The sequence below is a fragment of the Petromyzon marinus genome, chromosome 2 (genome assembly GCF_048934315.1).
Source record: "Petromyzon marinus isolate PM22_M1 ecotype Great Lakes invasive population chromosome 2, UKy_Petmar_22M1.pri1.0, whole genome shotgun sequence".
Classification (NCBI taxonomy): Eukaryota; Metazoa; Chordata; class Hyperoartia; order Petromyzontiformes; family Petromyzontidae; genus Petromyzon; species Petromyzon marinus.
The window spans coordinates 10378651-10392546 of NC_133668.1; the positions used below are offsets into that span (position 1 = coordinate 10378651).

At 46.4% G+C, this 13896-nt stretch overlaps 1 protein-coding gene across 6 annotated transcripts in view; it reads left to right on the forward strand.

Annotated features, from left to right (window-relative positions):
- LOC116947763 (zinc finger protein 385D-like) overlaps positions 1-13896 on the forward strand; it is a 140346-nt gene that overhangs the window by 25007 nt on the left and 101443 nt on the right. The window lies entirely within an intron of this gene.

The following is a 13896-nucleotide window of genomic DNA, read 5'->3' on the forward strand; positions in this document are numbered from 1 at the left end:
GGATAGGAGTACTATTTATGTTATAACGTGAAAAAGATAGTCAGAGGCAGAGAAGGAAGATCTTGAGCCTAAACTTAAACATGGTTCGGGAGGAGATGGCACCAGCAGCTGGAGGAAGGGGGTTCCAGACTCCAGGGTCAGACCAGAATAAATGACCTCCCATTGAGTAAAGGTTGACTGGGGGCATCAACAGAGGGCTTTGGTTGCTGGAGTACAGAGTGCATGGAGGGAATTCGAGTGAGATGAGAGGGGAGAGGTAGGCAGGTGTTGGTCCATGGAGGATACTGAAGATGGTGGCAGCAATTTTTGTATTGATCTGGAATTGGATTGGGTGGAATAATGGGAATATTGGAGTGTTTTGTACTCATGAGTGTAGGTGGGTAGTCTGGTAGTGACATTTTAGATCATCAGGAGTTTGGAGGTGAGGGATTTGAGTAGGCCATAGAGCAAAGGGTTGCAGTAGCCAAGTTAAGGTGTGGTGAATGAATGGGTGAGGGATTTATTGGGATTTGGAGTAAGTATGGAGGAGGTTTTGTGCAGATGGAGTTATCAGGCCTTGCATAGTGGAGATACTGTATGTGGAAAGAAAACAAGTGTTTGGGATTAATGACAACTCCAAGTTTGCACACTTTTTGCCGGTGTGATGTCAGAGTTTCGGAGGTATATGCTGGTACTGGGGCCTATAATATGTATGGAGTTTTTTTTTATCAATGAGGAAAGTTTCAGTTTTAGCAACATTTAGTTTGAGGAAGTTATAACCAATGCAAGATGAGACCACATCAAGGAAGGATGTGAGTGTGGACATTGAGATTAGGATTATGGAGTCAGTGGCCATTTAGAGGCGTGTGATGGTCTTTGTAAAATAACAAACCCTCATTATCTGGTGTTTTAATCTAAACAATTTAACCCATTACTCCATCCTCAATATCAACAATATTGACAATTATGGAAAAAACATGCACTCCCAAGATAAAACAAATTAAACAGTCTAAAAAGGTATTAGAGAAATATACCTTCTGATAATAAGGTATTTTGTAGTTTAAAGCATCGCCATACCTGACTACTGTAGCAGCATATGATTTGAAACATACTTGAAATGTTTGGTCTCAAGTTGTAAGGAATATTTTTTATGAATTGTATTTTATCTTCTCGTTTTGATGCCATTGATATTTTCACATTTGTATTAGTAGCATTATACCACATTGCCATGTCACCGTACACATAAAGTGTTGGCAAATAATGGGAAAGTAATGTGGCTCTATATACAGCAAGTCGTGGCCCATACCGTTTTTCTTTAGTCTGTGATTGACGTGTATTCGTATGCCATATGTTGCATTATTACATCGCAGGATTGTGGGAATTGGTGGCAGATTTTGGAAGTCTTCATCCAGCAGTGGATTAAACATGGCAGATTCTGATGATATGTGGCATGAAGCCATTTTTCATTAAAGGTTTGCTATCTGTAGGGTTTCGTTCTATACCTCCAACAGTGGGGTTGGAGGTATAGAGGCCAAAGTGTGCTTAATTTTAAAGAATATCAAATGGCATTTTATACATTTGTTGTGCAGTACAACCACGCAGAGACGAGGAATACTGTGAGGGATGCTGCCGTTTATTAAAACACTCTCACACTCGGCATCCTATACTCACACCAGTGTAGGTGCACTCTATCTCGGTCCTTCACCAGGACACTGAATAACTATGGACCCTACCCTCGTCTATCCCTATGGCTCTCTCACTCATCTGCCCGGAGCGGGGGATCAGCCAACACTGCTCCGTGACGAGGAGAGAGACCCCCTACTCCACCCTGGCCCCAACGACCACCACGCCTCCGTCACGGGGTCCCCCTTAAGAACCCTTTGGGCAGCTCCTCACCCGAGCTCGGCCCCGCCCACTTTCCCGAATACTTTCCGAAAGCCCATTACGTAACCCGTGACGTTACGTCATCTTTGGCCGGGCATGACTCTCAACCCTCTCGCACCTCCTCCCGCTCACCTCCTCATTGGTTACTGACAATACTCCTCTACATCACCCCCCCCCCTCCCATAAAAAAATCAGCCGTCCCAGCTGCTAACATTAATTAAGAAAATCGCGGCGGGGCGACAGCAATCAGCAGAAGAATAACAATGATAACAATAACAACAACACGGGAAGTGAAGAGACAAGGCTGTCTGCAAGGGAATAACAAGGTAATAAGGCAAAACGGCTAGTGCAAAAGAAGGCCTCCATTCCTCGGTCCATTGTGCCGACCACATCGTCGGCGATGACGGATGTCTGCTGATAATATGGGCCCAGAAGGAGGTGCTCAGTGGAATAGAGTGTCTCTGGACCATGTTCGTGACGCCGGTCCACTGCCACGAGCAGTATCCTGCTTGTGCGAGGGCAGTGCATCCTCATGTGTCAGTTTTCCTCCCGATGACGATGAAGGCGGCTCCTCGGCAGCTAAGTGGTGGGGTCATGTGGGCGGAAGAACATAACACCTTTGACGCACCCATTCCCGGCCTTGGTGGTCCGGCTCGTCGGACACATCAGGAACCGGCTGCTCCGGTCTTGGAGATGAATCATCGGGACAAGGCAAGACATATCTTTTCAACCTGGATGGGTGAACAATCCAGTGACGCCGGCCGAATCGGATGCGTACACACTGTAGCCGGCGGACCTCAATGACCTCAACGGGACCTTGTCATGGGCGATGTAATTTAGGGGACGTCCCTAGGGGTACCTGTGGCCGCTTGCCGGTTGACCGAATTGCTTGTGGTGGCCTCACGTGCGTCCCGCAACCTTCTGAGCGTAACTTTAATTGAGGTGAGCATGGCGGATCCCTTTTTAGACGGGCCCATGTCCAATTGTACATGCATCGGGGGTTCGGGCTCCCTCCCGGAAATTCAATAAAAAGGGGAAAATCCCGTTGAGAGGTGAGGGGCCAACCTATAAGCGGCAAGGACGCCCGGAATATGTGTCCCAATCCGACTGGATCACATTCACTTGGTGGCAGAACATGGATATGAGGGTGCGATATAAGCACTCTACCATTCCATCGGTTTGAGGGTGGTAGGGCGAAGTTCTAATCTTCTTTGTGCCCAGGAGGTTACAGACCTCCTTGAGCAGTTTTGAAGAAAATGTTTTACCCTGGTCCGTAAGGAGTTGCTAAGGTGCCCCCTTGTCTAACACATACCTGTGCAAAATGGCATCGGCTATGGACGTGGCCAACTGATCAGGTAAGGACCACGCCATGGGCCAGCGGGTGAGGTATTTCACCCTAATCAAGAGATACTTGTGGCCCCTTTGAGAAATTGGAAATGGGCCTTAAATGGCAAGGGTCACAAGTTCGTTAACGCGTGATACCTTGATCAATTGTAGCTGGGGCCGATCGTGCAAAACCGGAGGCTTCCGGCGGGCGCAATCCTGACAGCCCTTGATGAACAGTGCCACATCGTCCTCCATGCCCAGCCAATAATAGAATGGAGACCCATAGGAAGCCTATTAAAATGGAACAAACCCTGGGGTGTGCGGAACGCGGTTTTAGGCTTTGATTGATCGTCCAATGGTAACTGCCAGAATCCCGACAAGTCCAGGGTTGAAAAGAACCCCGCACCCGAGAGAGCATCCAGCGAGTCATCCATGCAGGGAAGCGGGTAGGCATCTGCCACAGAAACTTTGATAAGTTTGCTAAAATGAACGCAAAACCAGAGACCCCCATCCCGTTTTTTTACCAAAACTATGGGGGCCCCCCATGGGCTATTGGACGGAGAGATGATGTCCGCCACCAACATCTCATTGACAGCAATGCGGACATGATCTTTCTCTATAGGGCTTAGCTGGTGAGAGTTCAGACGAATGGGGGGCGAATTTCCCGTATCTATATGATGAGACAAGTGGGAAGTTCGGCCTATATCAATTTTCCTTGACTAAAAACGTTACCAAATTTATTTAAAAGCACCTGAAGGCGATTCCGCTCATCAGGGGATAAGTGCGGATTCTCCAAGCAAAGCCTGTCCAAATTGTTAGCCCAAACTATGCCACCCACAAGACCATTAACAGGCGCGGCGTCTTCCGCAGAATGAGCAGGGGTTGCATGCGCCAGAATGGTGCCTGCCTGGATAACCACCTGCGACGGACCTGCATTTAAAACTTGTAAAAAGGGCTCCTGGTTTTCCGCCACGACCGTCAGGGCCTCCACCAAGGAAGAGCTTCGTGACAAGGGATTAGAGGAGGTCGAGAGGACTCCCGCCTCAGGGACTGTCAATTGCAGGTGCTTCCACAACCGCAAGGGCACAAGCATTTGAGTACCTGGCAGAATCATCACCAATTCCCAAGCCAGAGCCTGGACACTGGCGGCAACAGAAGTCAACCGAGTAGGGGAATCCAAAAATTTTAATCAGTGGCCCGATGGCATCTCCATACACCCTTGATCAACTAAGATCTTAAGGGGCATTCTGGCCAAAAAATCTGTGCCCAAAAGACATGGTATGGCCAATGTCTTTGAGACAAAGACGGGGCCCACCAATTTGATGTCCCCAATTCTTACAGAGGTGATAATCTGTCCCAAAATGCTCGTTTGCGGCTACGCAAGCTCTGGTAACCGGGCTCAACTGACCAACGTCATGCGACAAAATACTGAAAATCATGTCCGATATTATGGTGGCAGACGCACCCGTATCCACCAAAATACGTACCTCAACCCCCTGAACATAACCAATAACCATGGAGGAACCTGCCATGGCTGCCACCACACGATGTGTGAGCGCATCCCATTGCTGCAAGCCCTTTTGCCACCCGGCGACCGACCACAAACTCTGTTCGTGAGATTTAACAAGGTTGGGGGTGACAAGGTGATTTGGTACCCGGTCCCCGCTAGATGGGTGAGGTGCGGGGAGCGGCCGAGTGGATGATGCATCGCTACTTGCCTGTGGGCCAGCAGAAGAGGTCGATGGGGAGGTGTCGGAAAACAGAGTCCTGACGAAGGCTCCGAAGTCGTTGCGGCAGCCTCTGGTGATGTGGCCTGGCTGGCCACACCGGAAGCAAGTGGTGGCCAAAGACCTTCGTGAGGAAGGAGCCCTTGCCCTCCACTGCTCTCCCGGCCGACGTCCTCCAGCACCCCTCCCGCGCTGGTTGCGTGCGATGAAGGCGCACGCCTGCCCACCATCGTGTGGCATGAAGACCTCCGGTGTCTTCAGTTTCACCGTATACGCCGCCACACCAGGCCACTGGCGCAGGCCGATGTGGGCCTGAATGCCCTGGGCCACTTTAAGAGAGGACAGGTCGGCCTCCTCCACGATGGACAGGACGATGCCCAGCTCCCGAGCCAGTGAAAGGAGTCGCTCTAGCGCCAGAGAGTCGAGCACTGCTGTGTCCATGTTAGGGTAGGCCGCCTGCCTGAGCGCCAGCAGTGCACTGCAGAAGGCAAGAGGCGTCTCGGCCTCCCCCCGCCTCTACAGCAAAAATCTTCGGCGTGCTTTGGATGGCGGATCAAAGATCGCGGCCATCTGAGCGCACGCCTGAGGAAGTGTTGCCCGATCCATGGCTGGGATAGCATTGAACGCGGCCAAAGAATCGTTGTCCAACACCTTCGGCAGGGATCTCAGCGCCCCCTCACTTGACCACCCTACCGAGATGTACGTTGCTTCGAAATGGCGCCAGAAAGCCATCCAATCACCGCCAGATGCGGTGAATGGGTGAACCGGAGGGAGGCGGCGAATTTGAAAATGATTCGTACTGTAGTCCGGCGCGAGCGCTCCAAATATTGTGATCGGTGGCGGCTGGGCGGTAGAAACAATGGCGGCTGATTGTTGCGTCTGAAGAGAAGATGGTGCCCGTTTGCAGCGTCGCGTTTAACGAAAAAATGGCGCCCGACTTCTGCGTCGCACCCAAAGAAATGGCGGCAAGCGGACACTCCGACTCGGCGATGGCCACGTGCAGCTGGACCCCTGCCGTAGACATCCGTGCGACCAGGCACGCGGCGGACTCCAGCAGCTGACCGAGTTGGCCGGTGATGGTTCGCTAGTTCTCCGGCGATGGCGGCCGGTCGGGACCAGCAGCCCCCTCCTCCTGTGTTGGCTGCAGCAGCTCTGCAGGGCGCATCTCCGGGGCTCAGGACTCCGAGGGCGTCGTGGGGACCACTTCTAAACTGTCCTCGTCATCTGACTGCACTACGGGTAGGTTCTTGTGCTTCACAGCCGACTTGGACATGACGACGGCAAAGGTTGTAAACCACTTCCGACACCAAATGTTGTCCAGTACAACCACGTGGAGATGAGGAATACTATAAGGGCTGTTGCCATTTATTAAAACACTCTCACACTCAGCATCCTACACTCACACCAGTGTAGGTGCACTTTATCTCGGTCCTTCACCCGGATACTGAATAACTATGGACCCTACCCTCAGCTATCCCTTTGGCTCTCTCACTCGTCTGCCCGGAGCGGGGGATCAGCCAACACCGCTCCGCGATGAGGAGAGAGATCCTTACTCCAGCCGGTCCTTACCCTGGCCTCCAATGACGACCACGCCTCCGTTACAGGGTCCCCCTTAAAACCCATTGGGCGGCTCCTCCCCCCAGCTCGGCCCCGCCAACTTTCCCAAAAGTGCTTTCCGGAAGCCCCTTACGTAACCCATGACGTGTCATCCTTGGCCCCGCATGACTCTCAACCCGCTCGCACCTCCTTCTGCTCGCCCCCTCATTGGTTACTGACAATACTCCTCTACACATTAACCCCCTGTAATTAGGACAAACAGGATAACTCCCTGTATTTACTTCCCAGAGGAGAGGTTACTCTAATGCTTTATGGAACCAGAAAAGCATTATAATGTGGACTTGATAGATAAGAATATCTTCCACCCAGCCTGAGAGTGTTCAATGCAGCATTGGGTAGCAGGGAAGGAATATAGTAATGTTTAAACATATACGAATTGTCTATCAAATGGTTTAACTTCACAGGACAATCGCAGTTCGCAAACAATTTAAGTTAAATTAGTAGTTTCCCAAGTGGAGTGCACTTTATGGTCGAATACAGTGACCATATTTATCTGTGGTCTCTGAATTTCACGTAGAAAACGCTCAACTGCTAATGAATTTGAAAACATTTGCTCAACATTGACGGACAAAGGCATATTGTTGAGCCTCCTACAACAGAGAGAGGGCAGCAGTGCAGAGGGAAACGACTGACGTCTCAAACTCGTCAAGGCAGCTGCTGAGGCAAATAAGAGCTGACTTTAATAAAGGTAGCATAGGGCATTCAGACATTCATTAATGGCCATGAAAAACATGGATTTAAAAAAAATATGATTATCCTGCAACAAAACCTATTGATATTTACATTTGCAGTGTAATCAATATTATGGCTGACTGGATTATATAACATCTTATCTATAAAAGGCATTTTTTGTCTGTCTGTCCGTCTGTCTGTCTGTCCGTCTGTGTACGCTCGCTTGCGAGGGATTTGGCTCTCTAACCGCGGGGTTTAGGTAGAAAAAAAATTGCCGTGCGGCACGCCCCGGACCCCGCGGTGGGAATAGGCTATTCCGTTTTTCCATCCCTAAACTTTAGAGTGATTAAAATCGCGTTTTTGTGCGATTTATCTTTATTTATTTACTTTTGCCACCCGGCTCGCTGCTGCGCATGCGCAAAATGTTGATACGAGTTGCCTTTGGCAACGCACAGATGCTGGGTGGTGGGGGGGGGGATTTCTTATTCATGTTCAAAATGCAATATTTTTTTACACAACGCTGTCACCTCCTCTTCTCTCCCCCTCCACCCCAATGTGTGCACTTACTATTATAGGCTCGGTTGATACTAAAATTATAGCGATTAAATAGTATTATTGTAGCGCGGGGGGGGGGGGGGCCATCTAGACGAGGCCAGGGGCACTGCACGGGACTAGGCCTCGTCACGGCAATCTGTCAGGTGAGTACTTTGTGTTATAGAGTCGATATATACTGCTACTAGCGGGAAAAATATATTTAAAACTTAAAAACATAACATACAAATTAAAAGATAACTCATTTTAAAATAAAATAAAACCAGAGCGCGCCTAGAATCGATTATTTTAATCGCGCAAAGTAATTGTAGGTTGTAGATTTCTTTAGAATCGTCTTGAAGCGACGACGCGCAACAGAAACATCCTGGATAAACCAGCAAATCTTTAAAAAAACGTATTACAACGCTGTGTGCTCAAATCCCAGTGTGATGCAAGTCAAACAATAACAACCATAAGATAGAGTAACCATGTTTTCTAAATCACCAATATAAAGCTATAAAAGCAATGTAACAACAGTAATCATAAGGAAATGTGATTCTCATTTAACAATAAACGATATAAATAACACGTACAACCAACTTGCAGCTATAGCTGGCAGCATGACACTCCCAGTGTATGATGTGTGAGTCATTGGTAGTGTGAGTGTATGATGTGTGAGTGAGTCAGTAGTAGTGTGAGTGAGTGTATGATGTGTGAGTCAGCGTATGATGAGTGAATCAGCGTATGATGAGTGTATGATGAGTAAATTAGTGTATGATGAGTTAATGGGTCAGTAGTTGTGTGAGTGAGTGTATGATAATATAAGTTGGTTGCATGTCGGCAAGTATGCTAAACATTTCGAACAGACACACATTCACAAATTTCCCTTTCATATATGAGATAAAGTCAGCATGTACTACTGTAGTGTAAGCAGGTACCACCACAGTCGGTATTCACTGCTGTAATAGCAGGTACCAATACAGCAGTATGCACTCCTGTAATCATAGCAGGTACCACCACAATATGCACTGCTATAATCATAGCAGGTACCACCACAGCAGTATGCACTGCTGTAGTGATAGCAGGAACCACCACAGTCAGTATGCACTAAGTAATCATAGCAGGTGCCACCACAATATGCACTGCTGTAATCATAGCAGGTACCACCACAGCAGTATGCACTGCTGTAATCATAGCAGGTACCACCACAGTCAGTATACACTGCTGTAATCATAGCAGGTACCACCTGCACTGCTGTAGTGAAAGTAGATACTGCTATCGAGTTTGTAGATACTGCTATATATAGTTAGTAGATACTAAAACAGTCAGTATATACCACTACAGTTAGTAAATACTGCTACAGTCAGTCAATACTACACAGTCAGTGCACACTACTACGGTGAGTAGCTACTAGAGTCAGTAGATACTACTATACAGTGAGTAGATGCTGCTATAGAGCTAGTAGTTACTACTATAGTCAGTGGATACTACTATAGAGTCAGCAGATACTACTATACAGTTAGTCGTTACTACTATAGAGTCGGTAGGTACTACTGTAGACCCAGTAAATACTACAACACAGTCAGTAGCTACTACTGGCTCAGTAGATACTACTGTACAGTCAGTAGATACAACTACAGAGTCAATAGATACTACTTACTCTGTTGTATGTAGGGTGTGTAGGTATATATACCTACTTGGGGGTAGATCAACTATTTACCCCACACTTTCGATAATTTTTTCGACTTGTGCAAGCCTCTTATAATTTTTTGGTGGACAAATGGACAAATGGCCCACCGGGCTTTCACAATATCTTAATATCTGTGTATATGTAGGGTTTTTAAGAGAAGTTTTAAAATATATTTTACACCAGGGCTACGCCGGGTACCTCCCGCTAGTCTTATATATAAAAGTCTCCGCGCGCGAGCTTGCGAGGGATTTGGCTCTTGAACGGTGGGCTTTAATTGAAAAATGTTTTCCAGCCAGCACGCCCTAAGTCCCGCGGTGGGAATAGGCTATTCATTTTTCATGTCCGTCACCTTTAAATGAGTTAAATATGCGATTTAGTGGGATTTTGTTATTTTTATTTATTTATTGCACGACATCGACCGTATCAACTTTCACGCCAATTGCGTGGGGGGCGGACCCTGCCAAGTGATGCGCGTTCGGTCGAGCTCACAGGGGACATTTTTGTCACGCATTTAACATGCAATAAATGTACACATAACGCTGCGACTATTTCTTCACAGTCTGATGACCTCTTCGCCCCGCCCCCCCAACACGATGCGTGTAGTTACTGTTATAAAGTCTATTGATAATATTATTACAGCGCTTAGATAGCATTATTGTAGTATTATTGTTTGCTAATTTTAAACAAATACGTTGGCAGATATTACAATAATAATGTTTGTGTGCACAAAACTATTTTTTTATTATTAGGTTGCTAAATATTCCCTTTTTTAACTGTGCTTTTATGACGCTGCGATGGTCTACTGCCAGTCTGTGATGTGGCCTGCTTCCTGCTGATAATTAATTAAAGTTCACTGGCACTCTATTATCTACGCTGCGAATTTTCCTTTTGACCATTATGAATGTATGCTAGTCTATAATCTGTTGCCTGCTTCTTTACCTCACTCAGTGTACTGCCAGCCTTTCATGTCGACTGTATTCTGCTTTTTCAGCTGCTGCACGTATTGCCAGCTTTTTATGTCGACTGTAGCAATGCTCATGTCATTGAGTCGGCGTACTGCCAGTCTATAATCTAGACTGTAGCCTGCTTCTCAACTTACCTGTGCGTACTGCTGCTCTTTAATTTACACTTATTTCTGCTTATTTCTTCAATGCATTTATATTGTTTCGATTGCTCATGTCATGCTATTTACTCATATGTAGTACTGCTATACTGATAGCTGTGGCCATCATCGGGATTGCTGTGCACGTCGATGTGTGTGTGTGTGAGTCAATATGTGTGTGTGTTTGAGTCCATATGTGTGTGCGTGTAGGTCCATGCGTGTGTTTAAGTCCATGTGTGTGTCTTGTCTTTTTCGAACGGACAACGCCCGATGTGTGTGTGTATGTCAAAGTGTTTGTGTGTCAGTCCAAGTGTGCGTGTCAGTCCATTTGTGTGCGTATCAGTCGCTGTGTGTGTTAGTCCATGTGTGTGTGTGTTAGTCGATGTGTGTGCATGGCTCCATCTGAGTGTGTCTATGTGTGTACGTAGATGTGTATGTGTGTCAGTCCATATGTGTGTGTTAGTCCATATGTGTGTGTAAGTCCATACATGTGTGTGTGTCAGTCGATGTGTGTGTGTAAGTCAATGCGTGTGAGTCAATATGTGTGTTGATCCATTTGTGTGTGTATCTAAAGTAGATGTCTGTGTGTCACAGTCCATATGTGTATGTGTGTGTAGGGCAATGTGTGTCAGTCTATGTATGTGTGTGTGTGTAAGTCCATGTGTGTGTCTTAGTCGATATGTGTGTATCTTTACGTCAATGTGTGTGTGAGTCCACGTATGTCTGTGTGTGAGTCGATGTGTGTGTGAGAGTCGCTGTATGTGTGTACGTCGATATATGTGTGTGTAACTCCATGTGTGTGTATCTAAAGTGGATGTCTAATGCGTGTGTGAGTCCATGTGTGTGTGTAAGTCTATGTGTTTGTGTGTGTCAGTCGATATGTCTGTGTGTGTCAGTCCATGGGCGTGTGTGTTAGTCGTTTTGTGTGCGTGGATCCATGTGAGTCAGTGTAAGTCCATTTATTTGCGTGTCTGTAGGTCCATGTGTGCGTGTGAGTGAATGTATGCGCTTTATTGACCTGATCAAGGCCTATGATACCATCAGTATGCCTGGCCTCTGGGTTGTTTTTCATGCGTTCGGAGTCCCTCACCCTTTGCTCACGATCCTTAAGGACCTTCATTATGGTGAGCGGCCCCGCGTCAAACTACGTGGCCGTCAGTCAGAGCCATTCCCTCTACACCTTGGGGTGTGACAGGAATGTCCTCTGGCTCCCACATTATTTAACATATCTTTTGACCACGTAGTTCGTGAAGCCTTCAATGGCTGTACCAGAGGAATTACCATATGGTACAGATACAATGGGAGGCTGATCGATGCCCGGGTGCGGTCAAGAGATGGCTCCCTATTGCTCAACCATGTTATGTATGCCGATGCTTTGGATGATTGCTGCTCACTCAGAGGAGGAGTTGGAGGCAACGCTGCTGAACCTGGAGCTTGCCAGTAAGAGGTGGGGCCTTACCATCAGCCCCACCAAAACTAAGCACCTGCCTGGGTATTTTGTACCATCGGACAATCCACCCCCACAACTCACAATTGGTAATACGACAGTTGTGGAAAGATTTGAGCGATTCCATACCTGGCCAGTGTGCTCATGACCGGCTCCGGTTTAACAGCAGATGTTTCACTCCAAATCAGTCGAACACCATTATCTTTTCATCGGTTTCGTTATGCTGTGTGGAAACTACCTGGTCTCTTGCTCCGCATGAACCTTCAGGTCTTCTCGGCCACGGTAATTCTCTCCCTTCTCTACGCTTGCGAAACGTGCACCCCCCTAATGGAACATCTTCGCCGGTTAGAAACATTTAGGCTGGCCTGCTAACGATCCATCCTGGGTTTAACCATATTGTGTGTGTGTGTCTAAGTCAATGTGTTTCTATGTGTGTGGGTCGATGTCTGTGTGTAAGTCCATGTGTGTGTCTGCCTTTTTCGCCCGGGCAACGCCGGGTACTTACTGCTAGTTTTACTATAAATACGGTCAGCTCTCTTTTTACACTAACTGTAATCTCAAAGTATAGACACGTTTTGTGTAACTTACCTGTTTGCTTTGAAAGGACCCATATTAATTTAATTTATAAATGAAAAGTAGCAGTTGTAGGTGTTTATGAATCTCATTATTCAGGTAAATATTGTCAAGAGTTCGTATTATCCTCATACCTAATCAATCTTTTGCTAGTTCAAGGGATCAGATGGCCTGATCAATTTTGGTGAATGGCCAGGTGGAGTATATTTCTTCCGAATTAAGAGAGGCATGCTGTGCAAATGAATGCCCTTCAAGTTTCACCAAACCAGCACTGTTACAGTACAGCCCAATTTTCCACTTGCAACAGTGGTAGACTGGCAGGTTTTTTTTTCATAAAATAGGAATTCAACCGCACAAATATCACATTACACTGGTACTGCAGGAGGAAACTAAATGGACTATGGAGACGCCTCTCATCACTTTCCCTCGTGTAGATATGGTCGTGTAGATATGGTCCTTGCTTATGAAAAAGATGTGACACACTATCATGTTTTCCCCAGCTTGATATGTGACATGTGTGTCAGATATTTATGGTTATTTGAATTCTGCAATTGTTGCTTTCAGAAATACGAAAGGAATGTTTCTGCCTTACACAGACTGAGAGCTCTTTTCAGCCACTACAACGTTGGCTTATTGCTATTATACTATTATTGCTGCTGCAGTGATAATTGCTGTAGTAATACGGCATATGAACTGCCAAGATACAAACAAATACAACTACAGTATCAAACAATAAACGCAACTCATACTAGAATAAATATTATAGCTGCTGTATCAACTAACTCCAGCTAGCAGCCACCCTGATCAATATGGTGGTTGTATTAAAGATACAACATACTTTCCATCTGCTTCATGTTGGACACAATTTGATCCCGTGATGTCATTAGCGAGAGTAGGCCATTGTGGGCCAGCATCGTGTTTCAAATTTGTCAAAATTGGCAAATTTGAAACGTGACTTGTAAATTGCTCAATTTGGATCTACTGTACATTGCAAACATCACCCCCGGTGCAAAAATTTGGCAGGCCCCTCCTGAAAAATGCATTGAGCGGCTTTCCTAGGTAAACAAGTATAATAATTAAATCACGATAACAAACCAACCAATGCATTAATTCAAAAATATTATACATAAACATCAAAACCAATGTTTTAATATGGAACAGTTCCACTAAGATTGTATGAAAGTAAAAAAATATACAAATGGGAACATGTATTCAAATAATTAGATATACTCTCACCAAGACTACTCACTGCGACAATAGAAGAGTTGTGGAAATTGGATTAGAGAAAAAAGGGAAAAAAGTGGACTTGGGCAGGAGATATCACTGGAAGGGTTGATTGATTACCAGT